General features: G+C 38.3%; 1 protein-coding gene and 1 long non-coding RNA gene across 4 annotated transcripts in view; both read right to left on the bottom strand.

The window, feature by feature from the left end:
* Positions 1–13,611, bottom strand: part of rols (zinc-RING finger and ankyrin repeat domain-containing protein rolling pebbles) — a 76,052-nt gene that overhangs the window by 52,784 nt on the left and 9,657 nt on the right. The gene's annotated exons all lie outside the window — the stretch shown is intronic.
* Positions 5,511–6,423, bottom strand: LOC149922411 (uncharacterized). The gene is made up of 2 exons (XR_016477347.1): positions 6,258–6,423; positions 5,511–6,194 (listed from the first exon to the last, which is right to left on the bottom strand). It is a non-coding gene; the product is annotated as an uncharacterized LOC149922411 (long non-coding RNA).

Raw genomic sequence — 13,611 nt, 5'->3', positions numbered from 1 at the left:
TATATTATTACTGTGCTTTTCTCAAAAATGCTCCACGAATGTAGATGGCGACTTAAGCGCCGGACTGTATTTCGCCTTTTTCGTGTCTTGTTTCCAATGACGGATGAGATAGCCCCAGGGCAGTTCCGAAAAAAATAATAAAACCCATCGGGCGTCAAAAAATCTCCAAATTAGAGCAATTTACTCGAAAAGCTTCTTTTATTTTCTTATAGCGCACAAAGGAATATTAAAGATAGCATCTTTTCGGCGGGCAACGGTGCCGAACTTGCGCCGCCACGCCGGCTATGCTCGTAACGAAATAAACACCGAGCTGAGAGCCCGCAATGAGCTGATAGCCCAAGGTTGCCATAAAATAGGTACTAAATAGCCCTTTCTACGCTGTCAAATAACCGCGGTCAATACGGGAAAACGCCGGAAGCCAATCGTGCCCCCCAACCACTCCTATTCCCTCTCATATTTTTTGTTATATTTTTTAAATAAAAGTTTTTTTCCCCTGGGTTCGGAGTTCCAAACGCTAGGTATAAAGTGTTTTACCACTCGGCAATTTTTTTTCATCCAGCGAAATTCCGACCCCCAATGGAACTGTGGTTTGGGCCTTAGACGTAAAAAAATAGTCTGGGAACTTGGAGGGGGATTTTGAACAGTACCCCATCCCCGGGAACGCGATCAACTGACACTCGAAGTTGAAAAGGAATTTCGGGTAAAGTTTGCTAATGGTTAACTTTAACCGCGGTACCAGCGATTCAAAGTCATATGGGATTGAAAGACACTGGGAAATTTTCTCCGGGTTTCCAGTGAAACATTCGTCCGCTACGATTTCGTGAACGGAGCGAATGAAATAGTAGTTTTTACGTAAATATGTCAAAAATGCGCGCTGGCTCCCTTCAAAATGTATTCCGTCCTGCGCCAAAACCACCGGATGGAATACATAAGCGACACTTGTGGGAATATTCGATGTAGAGAAAAAGCTACGTTATTTCACCCAACGTGGCCTTTAAAAAAACCTTTGTTTCGCCATTTTCTGTATATTAAATTCGAGGAAAAATGTTTTCTATAATCGTCCATATGGATCAAGGGACTTTGGTGTAGTTTAAATCTACTTAGGGGCCCACTTTAATGTCGTGTATGTAATAACCGTATTTCTCCAAGTAGAAAGAATTGTTTCCAAGCTTTAATCCTGAAATATGGAGTCTTGGATTATAAAATAAAACTTTGCCCCTAAATTGAAAGGCCTAGCCACACCAGCCAACATAGTCCCAATTCGCGAACCGAAAATTTTGCTTGTTGTGTATGGAGAAAATATTGCCACAACTTGGTTACACGTGCACTGCCTTCTAAATACTAGGCGTGGAGATACACAAATATGGGGGTAGAAACGTAATTACAAAAATTTGCCTAGATGGCAAGTCCGAGTGAATTTTCCCGCTCTATCCCTAGTATAAACTGCACACTGGTAAAATAGTTCCTAATCTTTATTCATTGCGAGATGAAAATAAAATATTATATTTTCTTTAGGACATTCAATTGGTTATTTTTGTTTTACAACGTCCCAAGTAATTAAAAAAAACAGTTTTTGGTTTAATCCAGGATTTTTTGGTTTAAATCAGGTTTTTTTAAACACAGTTATTTTACTTTTAATCTATTTTTCACTTTTGTTTAACCGTGCATACACATTAGCAATCAAGTAAAAATTAATATGAGTATTATTACAAATCTCACGTAACCAGAACAAAGTTTTCGTTTTGGTTTCGTTTTTTGTAAGTCTCACCAGAACGAAGTCTTAGTTTTAGTTTAATTTTTGATTTTGTATAAATGCAGGGTGATCAGGAAAATGCCTCGAAAATGTTATAGATAAAATAGGAAATTTTCAAGCGAATAAATGGAAAATATAGGAAAAACCTTAAGCAAAAATAAGGATTCTTATCGAGAAACAGTAGATAAAATAAAGTTAAATATAGGATGAAGAAGGGTACACGACGACGGAATATTTTCCGGTTATATACAACATGAGAACACCTAAGGAAATTAAAGGAAGGTATAGAAAATATAGGAAATGTTGTCACCTTGTTTTAGAAATGTAATCATTTCGGAAATAAAATGTACACACATTTAGGAATAACTTTTAGTTAATTAAAAAGTAAAAAATTATTAAAAAAAAACCTTTTTTTTAAATCACTTGGCATGATTTAAACCATGATTTGAACCAGTGTGGTTTAAACCATGGCAAATATCATGGTTTTAGTGTTTTGGAAATTTTAGTCCAAAAAGAAATTTTCAAGGGTCAGAAAGGATAATTCAGGTTTCGCGACCTGGCATCACTGGCATTTAGAAAACAGTGACCAGGAGGATAGCATGGCAGTGGTCAAGGGGGTCTCAACCAAGAAGATGTTTGAAAAAATATCTGTACGAGTTAAAATTGATGACGTCATCCAGATGACCCTCCGTTGATTTTTAATACGATCTCATCTGGGTGACGTCACATAGCAACGCAAAACCCGTAATATTTTGATAAAAAACTATGCGATCGAGGCAACCTTATAGTTCCCCTTTTTACGAACCTTGGGCAGTGGTTACACAAACGCCTTTGTTTTGAAAAACGGTCGGTTTTTCTGGACGAGGCTTAGCTCCAAATATTAAAAATCTAATCCTTTTTCTGATATATTCTTTTGCGTACAAGAAACTAAATGATAATATTAATATTAAATACCTTTATGAATGTAAATTGTCATATTAGGTAGTAGATGGAGGTATTTGTTTAAGAAATACGAGTAATTTTCTTCGCTGGTTCACCCACGAATTCTCGAAAACGTTTCGAGTGCAAACGAAAATGCTCACCAACAAAGTTGGCAAAAATGTTGGCTCGTGTGAATAGATCGTAAGCTTCCATATTCAGGAGAAAGTTGAAGCTAGATAGCCCGGAGGTTTTTTTGAGTTCTGGGCAACAATTGGCATGTCCGATTGAATCGAATTTACCTGTTTGCCAGTCGTAAATTGGCTCCTACCTCGACAAAAAGCCGGTTATAAATTTACCTTTTTGAATGCCTCGTTATTTATGTGACAGACAAGAGCTTCAGCTACTCTAGATGGTTTGAAGTACAGTCAAGCTACCTTTTTCTGAAAGGTAACTATGGGAGACGCCATCTTTATCGCTTTGGAAAAACAAACCGCTTTAATTTTATTTTACCAATAAATTTTCTTCGATACGTAGAGCTCGCGACGAACAAAATAAATGTAAACAAATGTTAAACTTAACAACAGTCACAGCTAGCGTTAGCTACGCCATAAAATAACTTAGTTTTCACAATATTTACCAGTTAAAATACTTACAATTTTACTATCTAAAAATTTAATTATGACATATGTACTCTAAATGTTTTTAAAATCGACACAATTTGCGATTTTGTTTCATTCGTCGCCAGGCCTACGTTATTCGGAAAATAAATTTTGGAGAATTGATAAAAAATATCTTGGTAGAGAATTTCAAGCGTTTGGAAATTAAACTGATAAAGCTACTTTGAAGTTTGAACTAGTAATTGATACTATTTGTTCAGTAGTTGAAATCCGCGGATATTCTTATAACTTCAGCTTACGCTGAAAATTAAGTTTTGGGCACCTAGTTTCCAATTGCAAGGCCAGATTTCGGCAATACACGCCCAAAAAGCGAAAGTGATTTTATATCAACGCATAAAGGACGCGTTTGTGCGGGTCTGGACACGCGGAAAAAAGGGTTGATTTTTTATGCCTTTTAAATTCTCAGCGTAGGACTTCTCTTTGAAGGAAACTCCGTTCTAGATTTCATTTAGAAGAAAAAACCGTTGAGTTGGCAACGAGGGGAGGGCAGAAACCAGAAGGCCGCGGAGGAAGAAAAAAGTTATGAATGATACGAGAGTCCGGGTACTTGTAAAGTGACGCGCGTGGAATTGTGGGTGTCTCGCACCATTTCGGGGTTTCCCCAAATCTTCCGGAGGAGGCCCACCTAAACGTTTTTAACAGTTTCTCTCGAGGGAATGTTGTAAAAAGAGGGCAGAACCCTTTATGAAAAACTTTCGTTTCAATTACTTTCTCGTCGCGTTGAAAAATTGTAATACTCCTGGCTCGTCAAGATGTTCTACGAGATAGTGGGGATACGTGTATGGATGGCCATGGTCAGGTTTTAGGAACAGATTGCGCATCAGTCCATATCCTACCATGTTTAATTCAATGTTATGCCAAGAATGTATTTATTAATACAATTCCCCTTATACTCCTTCCTCTTAAAAACGGTCAAATCAATCCTATGTCTCATGGGTTCCCTAAAACCGACGTCCTCCAACGAGATTAAAGCCAAGGCCGGTGACGTTTTCTCTTATAAATAAATATAGTCTTATTTATACCATAGGAGTAATTGCAACTCTAGCTTTGAAAAGGCTTTAAAACGTATAGATTCTTTTACGGTGGCCCTCCTACATTTCGGGGTCCATATTTACGCCACTGTTTAGGGGTCAAGCTCTCAACTGCAGTTTCTCTATAGACCAACTAAATAGGTTTATTATCGCGTTTAAAACTGGCTATTGTAAACAGGTTGAATCTGTTCCATTGCGCCGAATCCCATTCGACCGAACCCAATCCCATTCGACCGAAAAAGCCGCACTTTGGCGGATTTAGGATTCGGTCTAATGGCATTGTCCCATTCGACCGAAAACCCCGCACTTCTCCGGGTTTGGGATTCGGTTTTATCCGTTTCAGCATCTGTCAGAACAGCATGCAGTGTTACCTAACCTAACCTCACCTAACCTAAAGGAGTAGAAAGAAAAACTATTTTTTTTTGCGGTCGCTCAATTGTGAATATTGCGTCGGTCGATTAGAAAAATACAAAACCCGCCTTTGGGCTAATTTCATCAAAAACATTGCCGGAATTCGGTCGAATGGGATTCGGCGCAATGGGAAGATACCAACAGGTTCAATGCTAGTTTCGACAAAGTAGTTCATATGAGCCTTAGAAAACCACTGCTATTGGTCAGGATGTCGTCCTGGTATTTTTTTAGTAAGCAGAATTCAACACACTGGAGTATTAAGCATGGACTGCGGTCCTCTTGGGCTTTGACCATTGTTGTAGTATTGTCCAATAACGATTTATGCTTCATGTACCCTGGCTTACCGGAAAAATAGCAAGAATATACTTTATCAGTCAGAACTATACTACCGAGTATTCTTGACTCGATTTCTTCCCAAACCAGCGGAGCAGAACCGCTTTTACAAAAAGTATCTTTGCAACTGATTTACTGACTTCAGTGTGAACAAAACAAGTATTTAGCTATTGGGTTTTAACTGTCGTGTGACCGTATAGCTTAAGTGTAGGGAGCTGTTGGATCGCGTGGCATGAAGACCAATGTCAAGGTTACTAGAGACATACGCTAATATGGACCAATGTAACCCGAGCACCAGCTGACTCGCGCTTATGGTGGTGTCTTGGGTACTAGCCTAACTGATTATTATTATTATTATTATTATTATTTTAAAATGAACTGCGAAACAAACTAAAAAACATTTATTTAATGGTAGATAATTTGGACAATGCTTAGATACGTTTGAATTTAGCCTAAATGTATTGTTTTGTAGGGTTGAATTTGGTCGTAATGCACCTGATCCATCCTCGTCTGGTTGCTACTGGAGGACAGTCACCTATTTCTAGTCCGAAATGACCAATGGATGATGGAATAAAAACTGGGATTTCCCTTCCCATTTCGCAACGCGACAGAGGTCTGATTTCGAAAGTTTCACGAAAATATGGTCGTTCACTCGGCCGACTGATCTGTTCTTGGGAAATTGGTGTATGGATCACGTACGGAGACCAATTTTCTCCAGAAACCAAAGTATGGGCGCTTCTGGTAGGACTTCCGGTGATTCCAGAAGACGACACGCTGGGTGGTACTTTAAATTTTTGGTACACACCGGGTTCTACACGAACAAAATACGATTGCGGAGAGCCGTCGTAGTATTTGAGCAAATTTTGGGGGTCTTCCTTAAGTAAGTATTTGTTGCGTTTTATCTTAAGCAAATATTGCGAAGGTAGTGGTATTCTGCACACCCCAGATGATGAAGGTGGTTTTGAAGGCATAGTGGTAGAAGTAGACACGTTCTGTGGGCAACTACGAAACGCAACGGCAAGATTGTCCACAGTTCTTCTTCGAAGAGGTAGTGGCATTATGGACGGTCTAAAAGCCAAACACGCACTTGAAGGCCGAGCGTTAGACTTTCGAGGGCTGATGTTGTTTTACGGAAGCCAACGTAGAAGTCGTCGCGATCTCGGAAGCCAAGGTTGCGGAAGTTCTGGACAGTTTCGGAGGCGTACGTGGTACAGAGGTCGCAGACACCGGGGTTGTATACGAGTGCTCCAAATTGACAAGATTAGCGGCCGTTTTCGGTTTCTCGTCCTTTTTATTCTTAATTGACGGATTTTGAAATGACGTTTTAGCACGCGACACTACAGGTACATGTCTTGGGCACACAGCCTTCTTTGCGAACTCTTAAAATTATGTACCTTTAACAGTGCTAAATGCACGAACTCGGTGTACAGATTATCTGAGACTGTTTTACCCCTCGAAAAAAATGGCGCGTGAAAGTTTTAAAGCACGTGCCAATATCCGTTAATTTTAATTTAAAACCAGTTATATGAAACTGAACACAAAAAAGGATAAAATATTTTTCTCCGCGTCACGAGCTTAAGCTTTTTGGTACTTTATTGGCACGCGCGTTTCGCACGTGGACTTCCAAATCTTGATCGACTCGAGCGCGTGCTCTCTATCTTCAATAATTATAGCTAGTGACGTAGAAAAAACATTTACACGTGACCTCCCGTATTTTATAGAAACACCTATTATCACGTGACATTTATAGAAGGGTCTATTCGTTTAAATTAACGGTAAGACAAACAAAATCTAAAATGCATCTACTAACAAGCACTACAATTTGTTTCTAACGTAACTAGCGCCAATCATCTCTATCTTCTACTAAGTGGGGTGGCGGAGTGGTTAGCACTTTCGCCTCGCAGCAAGAGGAGCCGGGTTCTATCCCAGCTTGTGGCACTGGGTGAAAACTCGGAACAGCTCCATCCGAGTTTGCAAGTTCTCTTCTCACTAGTTTAAAAGGGTTTTCCCCCGAGATCTTCGGTTTCCCCTTCCATAAACGCTTGGTGAGGTTAACGCATTGTTACCCGGCCACCTGAATTAAGGGCTTTAAAAGTAGCTTGATGATTTAGGCCTAAGGTGGTGCCTTGGGTATTAGCCTAGCTGATTATTATTTATTATTAGCTAGGGGAAAATATTTTAATTTCCTTGATTGAGGTTAATATTCCCCTTTAGGATTTGATCTGGTTATTACGCAGTTATTTTTCTGGTGGGTTTGAAAATAGCTTTGACCCTAACCCAAAGCGCTGTTACTGATCCCTTATACTTGGGAAACGGACTAACTGAGGTATACCTTCTTAAAGACGATAGAAACCCCCCTTGAGGTTCCGATAGAAAAATGAACTAGGATTTTGATAGCAAACAAAGAAGAGAAGGTCGCCATCGAAAAAGGACGGAACAAATTTGTCAATTCGTATCGCTTGAATTTGAGCTTCCCCGATAAGAGATCTCCAACAGTGACGCCTCAAAATCCACCTCAAGTGGCAAGGTCGAAGTATCCCAGCCAAACCAAAATAGGCCGCTTGAGAGGGAGAGAAATGCATACAGCCAGAAGAATATAAATCTCTCTTGCAGAGAAGTATCCACTTTTTAATGTCGCTGAGGATTCAAAATGTGTTTCGGAAGAACAAATAGTATCCAGCGAAATGCGTCATATTGATTTTTTAAACCAATAGGCGAAACTATAAAGTACAGGGGCGCTGAAAAGATGGTATTCACGTGACTTTGTGAAGGACTGCAGCGCCACCTATCCTAAGAAATAAGACCTATTATTTATTTTATTTGGCTAATGGCGGTTTAAATTTTGATCGATTCGTCTAAATTATCTAATTATTATTATTCATTGAAACATTTTGTAATAGAAAGGTTAATTAGATGTTTGTAGTATCTGGAAGGAATATTTTCTATTTACCATCGCACAGCCAACTATGAACACGAGTTACCGAATCGAAGTTGGCTGTGAAATGGTAGTCACGTGATTTTGTTTTCCCATTTTAACAAGTTGGTTAAGGCCAAATTTACTTTATAGTTTCGCCTATTACATCCAGTTCGTTTTTTTTAGATAATTAAATAACTAAGCAGTGTAATTTAAAAAAAATTTCATTTATAGGTGGTGTATACTTCGCGGTTTGGTGGGAAAATCGATCAAACTGAAAAAACAACTAAAGCCCAGTGCCTCCTTATCCATAAGTCTGAGTAGGCTAAAGCCTAAGGCCCACCAAGAGCAGGAGTCCATGCATCACACGGCGGATATGTTTAGAGGTTGAGAAACCTAGGAATATAATACTGCGTACCTGGAACAGAAATTGGTATTCCCCCATCACGGACTCGCTGTTTTAGCTTCGGCAACGCGAGAGCTATACAATTTCGGACATACGATCGTAGCGTCATGGTAAAAATAGGCAAAAATTTTTGTCTCTATAAATTTGGCCTACTTTTCATTCTATTCACAAGGATTTTTTGTACAAGTTGAAACACGAATATTCTACCTGGATTCTAGGAAACTAATTTCGGAGATGTTTATTTAATTTGAAGACAAAATAAATAAATCTTTAACACGAATTTAAAACCGGCACGCATTTCTAACCAAGTCCCAACGAACGAGCGGACGAAATTTTGACTACGGTGTCCGCTAGGTGTCTCTAGTATCTTATGTCCGAATTCCCCACATTGCCTGGCCTATGAATCCCATATTTCCCCTCCAGTATTTCCATCCTCCTAGGAAGAAACCTCGAAGCCTAGGGGCCTTGCCACGGTTTAATACGGAACTGCAAAAGCCAGCGAACGTACACTTTTCAATTCCAAGTCCTAGACGAACACTTTAAGTTAGATATATCTTATATACTTATGATACAGACGATACCTAATTTATACCTTTTAAAACGTTCTTTCGTATCGGTTGATTTTACAAATAAAAGCGTAACATTTACGCGGACCTGCCACTAAATTTGAGAAATCCCGCTGTGTTGATTCCAGATAGGTCGCTTTCGCGTGACGTCACGCTAGACTCTGGCGTTATCCTACATTCGGAGACATGACCGTCAACTTGGCCAAATTTCTCGGGAAACCTTATAGCCGCGAGGTTTATTGGCATTGCTACAAACCATCAAGAATTCGACTTTGGCGAAACTCCACGATGCCACGATACTCTGGACTCTCTAGCTAAGCCACTAGAAGCTGGGTTAAGATCTTAAGGACCAACTTAAACAGATAGAGGTTCTTTGGGAGGGGGGGAGCACGTAACGGACGTAGGTGGATATGGAAAAAGGTTTGAGATAAATATTAAAAACGTCTGTGTAGGTTGAGAAGAGGGGGGTCGAAATCCGCAATCAGTTACACTTATTACTAAGCGAAACTGCGGGCAGATAGATACCCACGTCTTCCGCCATCTGTATCCCAAAAGTTACCTGACATCGATAAATGAGAAAATACAGCCCAATATACCCTTTCCATTAGCTACCACCTCGTATCAGTACCACGCTATACCTAAAACCAAAATAACGTGTCTATAAAATTCTCTAAAAAATACGAAAATAGAATAACTTTCAACACTGTCAACCGACTCTGAAGTAAAAGCAAAATGCGCCGAAACAGAAACTAAGGGTAATAGACGGTTTTTTAACACATTTGATACGTTTACGGGCACACCTGTTCCCAACTTCCACGTGGGCGCTTCGCTCTCCCGGCTAGCATGACAGAAAGAAAAATATCAGCTACGGGGGGAAATTATAGACTTTAAGATCTTCATAAAAACACGGCCCCTATACATTCTCTCTACGTATATAATCTTTACATATTTTTTTCGATTATTTTCCCCCTAACTAGAAATTATTAGCCAAAGGCGAGAAAAATAGATTTAAAATTAAGCCCTTAGATATTATTACGAGGTACGTACGGAAAGAAAAATGGTAGTTTGGAATCCGTTCGGATAAAATATGGAGTTACGTCTACCTACGCGTTTTATTCGGAAATAGATGGCGTGAAATACCTTGGCATAAATTACGTTTTTGTTTGAACAGGTATTGACGTGACGCAATAATCGTTCGTAAGACAACGTCTACGCTTTTTGTCGAACGATAGGTCCGCAATCACCGAAAAAATGACCCCAGCGGCGCTATCACACTTGTCGCGAGCAATTAACAAAAATATAATATGAGTATTTTTCCTTTTACACTATACCCTCTTAAAACTCATTATATTTTATTCCGAAACAAGTTGTTTAAGGACAAAATACGATTTAAATTTCCCACCTAGAAATCTTAGAATAGTACCACCCAGCCCGCCAGCCACAAATGGTCAGACTAATACTTTTTAATTCAATAAACTTAAATACGTAAAAATGGGTTCCTACAGCGGTATAAAATATCAAACCCTACAATGGAAAGAAAATTCATTAAGGAATTTTAGATAATCACTAGATATACCAGTACTTATACGCTGGGGCTAGTCATTAGGGGTTTTGAAAGTCGGGTTTTCACTATACACACGTAGTCGATTTCTTATTAATTATTAACTGGTACGCGTTTTAGCCCTGGGTGAAACGATGGAAAAAAACGCTAAGGTATTCGGTAATAAGGTATTGCTTTACTGGTAATTAGTTGAGAGGCGTGGTATATTTTTCCCTCGCGATTCTGCAAATGCTACATTGATAAGAATGGCCACTTTAAAGGACTGGGTGAAAGCGTTATAGCTTCACGAATAACAGCCTGCACGCTCAATCTAGACGTTGTCTGAATTGCGAGTTAATCTCGGTAAAGACCTTTAAGTCTTAAGAAGTCCATAAAATTTTTATCGCTTTTAAAAGATAGAAAATATCGCGTTGAGATTTGCCTAAGAGAATCACAAATAGGTTATTGAACACTTCTTATCGGAATAGGATGTAACTCGTTTGGGCCACCTTATTTCCAGATTATACGAGGCTTATTTTTGTGGATCCCAAAAACACGTTGTATCACTCATACTTTCACCATGGACTAATTAAGGAATAACATGGGAACAGGGTGTCCCTGTGTTAATTAGTCCATGCTTTCACCATATAAAGATTTTTTTAAATTTTTACTATTCTACTAAATTTATCACGCCCAGGGCCCCCACTCAAATATTCAAATTTTTTATAGGAAAAATAGGATTATATTTCTAAAAATAGGACTATTTTTTCAAATTATAGGATTTTATAGGACTAAATATGCTATTTCATTTACTAACTTTAATAATAATAATAATAATAATCAGCTAGGCTAATACCCAAGGCACCAACCTAGGCCTAAGTCATCGAGTGACTTTTAAAGCCTTTAATTCAGGTGGCCGGTTACAATGCGTAGGAGGGGGTGGCAAGCCCTGCAAGCCAACAGCTCTCTACTCTAACTATTTCCGTTAACCTCAACAAGTTTTATGGAAGGGGAAACCCCTAGGATCAGTGGGGAGAGAACTTGCGAGCTCAACGCGGAAGGAGTTGTTCCGAGTTTCACCCAGTGCCACAAGCTGGGATCGAACCCGGCTCCTCTTGCTGCGAGGCGAAAGTGCTAACCACTCCGCATGCATTTAAAAAACAAAATCTATATTTAGTGAAATAAATCTTGGATTTTCACTTGAAAAATAGAAACTATTGAACCATTTCATCACAAAAATATACTAGTAGCTATGTTAACAATAACAAAAGTATAGACTAGAGTGACTTTGTATAGGAATTTATCCTCTCGCTAAATCTAGCAATTTAGTGGCGGGATTTGAAATGGGAAAAATATCTAAATTATAGGATTTTATAGGACTTTTTAGGGATTTTGCTAAAAATAAAGGATGTTATAGGACATTTTTGAAAATATAGGATTTTATAGGAATTATAGGACCTCTGGGGGCCCTGTACGCCATATTTAAAAACCCTGGTTAATTTACAATTTTAAAAAGATTAATAAAACGTGAAGTAAAAGTAATTAACGTTTTTTACATATATCACATAATTTTAATAATTTTTTTGCGGAGGACTTTTAGTAGCTTCGAAATATTTGTGTTTTTGTTCTGTGTGGAATTACCAAATCATCAATTGATATAGCTTAATTAGCTGTATATTTTTAAATTTAATAATAAGCTTACTCGTAACTTGGCTAGGATTAAAGTGTAGTATTTCTTCCAAAAACAAACAAAATTACTGGGAAGTAATTTTTTTTATGGAAAATACTACACTTTGATCTTAGCCAAATCACGTATATATATATATATATATATTTCTTTACCCTACACGTGATTTGGCTAAGATCAAAGTGTAGTATTTTCCATAAACTTTTTTTTATTTATTCCATCTCGTTATATCACTGGTTCAACCAAGAATTGATGAACCAGGGATTTTTCACTGGATTTGTGGATTTTTGAAAAATTCAACGGTATTTGTATTTTTTGGCTGTATTTGTGGATTTTCCTCTTGGATTTTGTGGATTTTCTACTGGATTTGTGGATTTTCTACTGAATTTGTGGATTTTCTACTGGATTTGTGGATTATGGAAAATACAACTGTATTTTTAAAAAATCCTCGAATTGGTATTTTTTCTTGGATTTTGGGGATGGATTTTGTGGATTTGTAAAAAATCAAAAAATTTTAAAATATCCAAAATTATTTGAGGAATTTTTCGAGGATTTTCGTTTTTTCTGTGGATTTGTGGAATTTTCTCCTGGATTTTGTGGATTTGTAGATTTGGATTTTGTGGATTTGTGGATTTTTCCAAGTATTTTGTGGATAATACAAAATCTTTGCCGGATTTTACGCGGATTTTGGATTTTTCTGAATGTCCGACCCCTCGTAAATAGAGCGATTCTTGGTTCAACTAAATCGTAGTAATAAAATGTATTCTGATATACGAGTGCTCTAAACCCAAAAAAATGACAACCACAATTCCGAGGCCAAAAAAAATCGAAGCAACTAAAGCAGGCAGAAAAAATATTCAATTGAGACTGGGATGAGATTGCTATCTCAATTTGAAGCACGCGGGAATCTCCTTTTCCCACGTAAGGGCAGAAGGAAGCGCTAATTTATGCAATCCTCCGCAATTTAGAATGGAAATCCCGTTGCGATCGCTCGAAGTGGGGAGATGTAATTAAACCCCCAACGTGGCATAAATTAGAAAGTAATACATAGCCTAGTTCGAGGTCCTGCAATCTTTGTCGCCCAAAAAAATACTCAAAGAAATAACGTAAAAACAAAAGTCCATAATATACCTCGTTAAGAAGGAAGTTACGTGCGAGAAATTCAAATACCGTATAGCAGGATTAAAGGCCTAGGTATTCTTCCGCCAGTCACCCTTTAAGTTTACTTCCAGCCAAACAAATACCCTGATGGTAGGCCAACCGCGGAGCACGTTGGCCTACCACCAGGGTATTTGTTTAGCAGGAAAGTAAATTTAAGGGTGACAGGCAGAAGAATACCTAGGCCTTAAATAATAATAATAATAATAATGAG

This window comes from Leiobunum rupestre, chromosome 11 (genome assembly GCF_980474605.1).
Source record: "Leiobunum rupestre chromosome 11, qqLeiRupe1.1.hap1, whole genome shotgun sequence".
NCBI classification, from domain to species: Eukaryota; Metazoa; Arthropoda; class Arachnida; order Opiliones; family Sclerosomatidae; genus Leiobunum; species Leiobunum rupestre.
The sequence above is the reverse complement of the archived record's forward strand: the minus strand, read 5'-3'. Positions and strand labels throughout refer to the sequence as shown.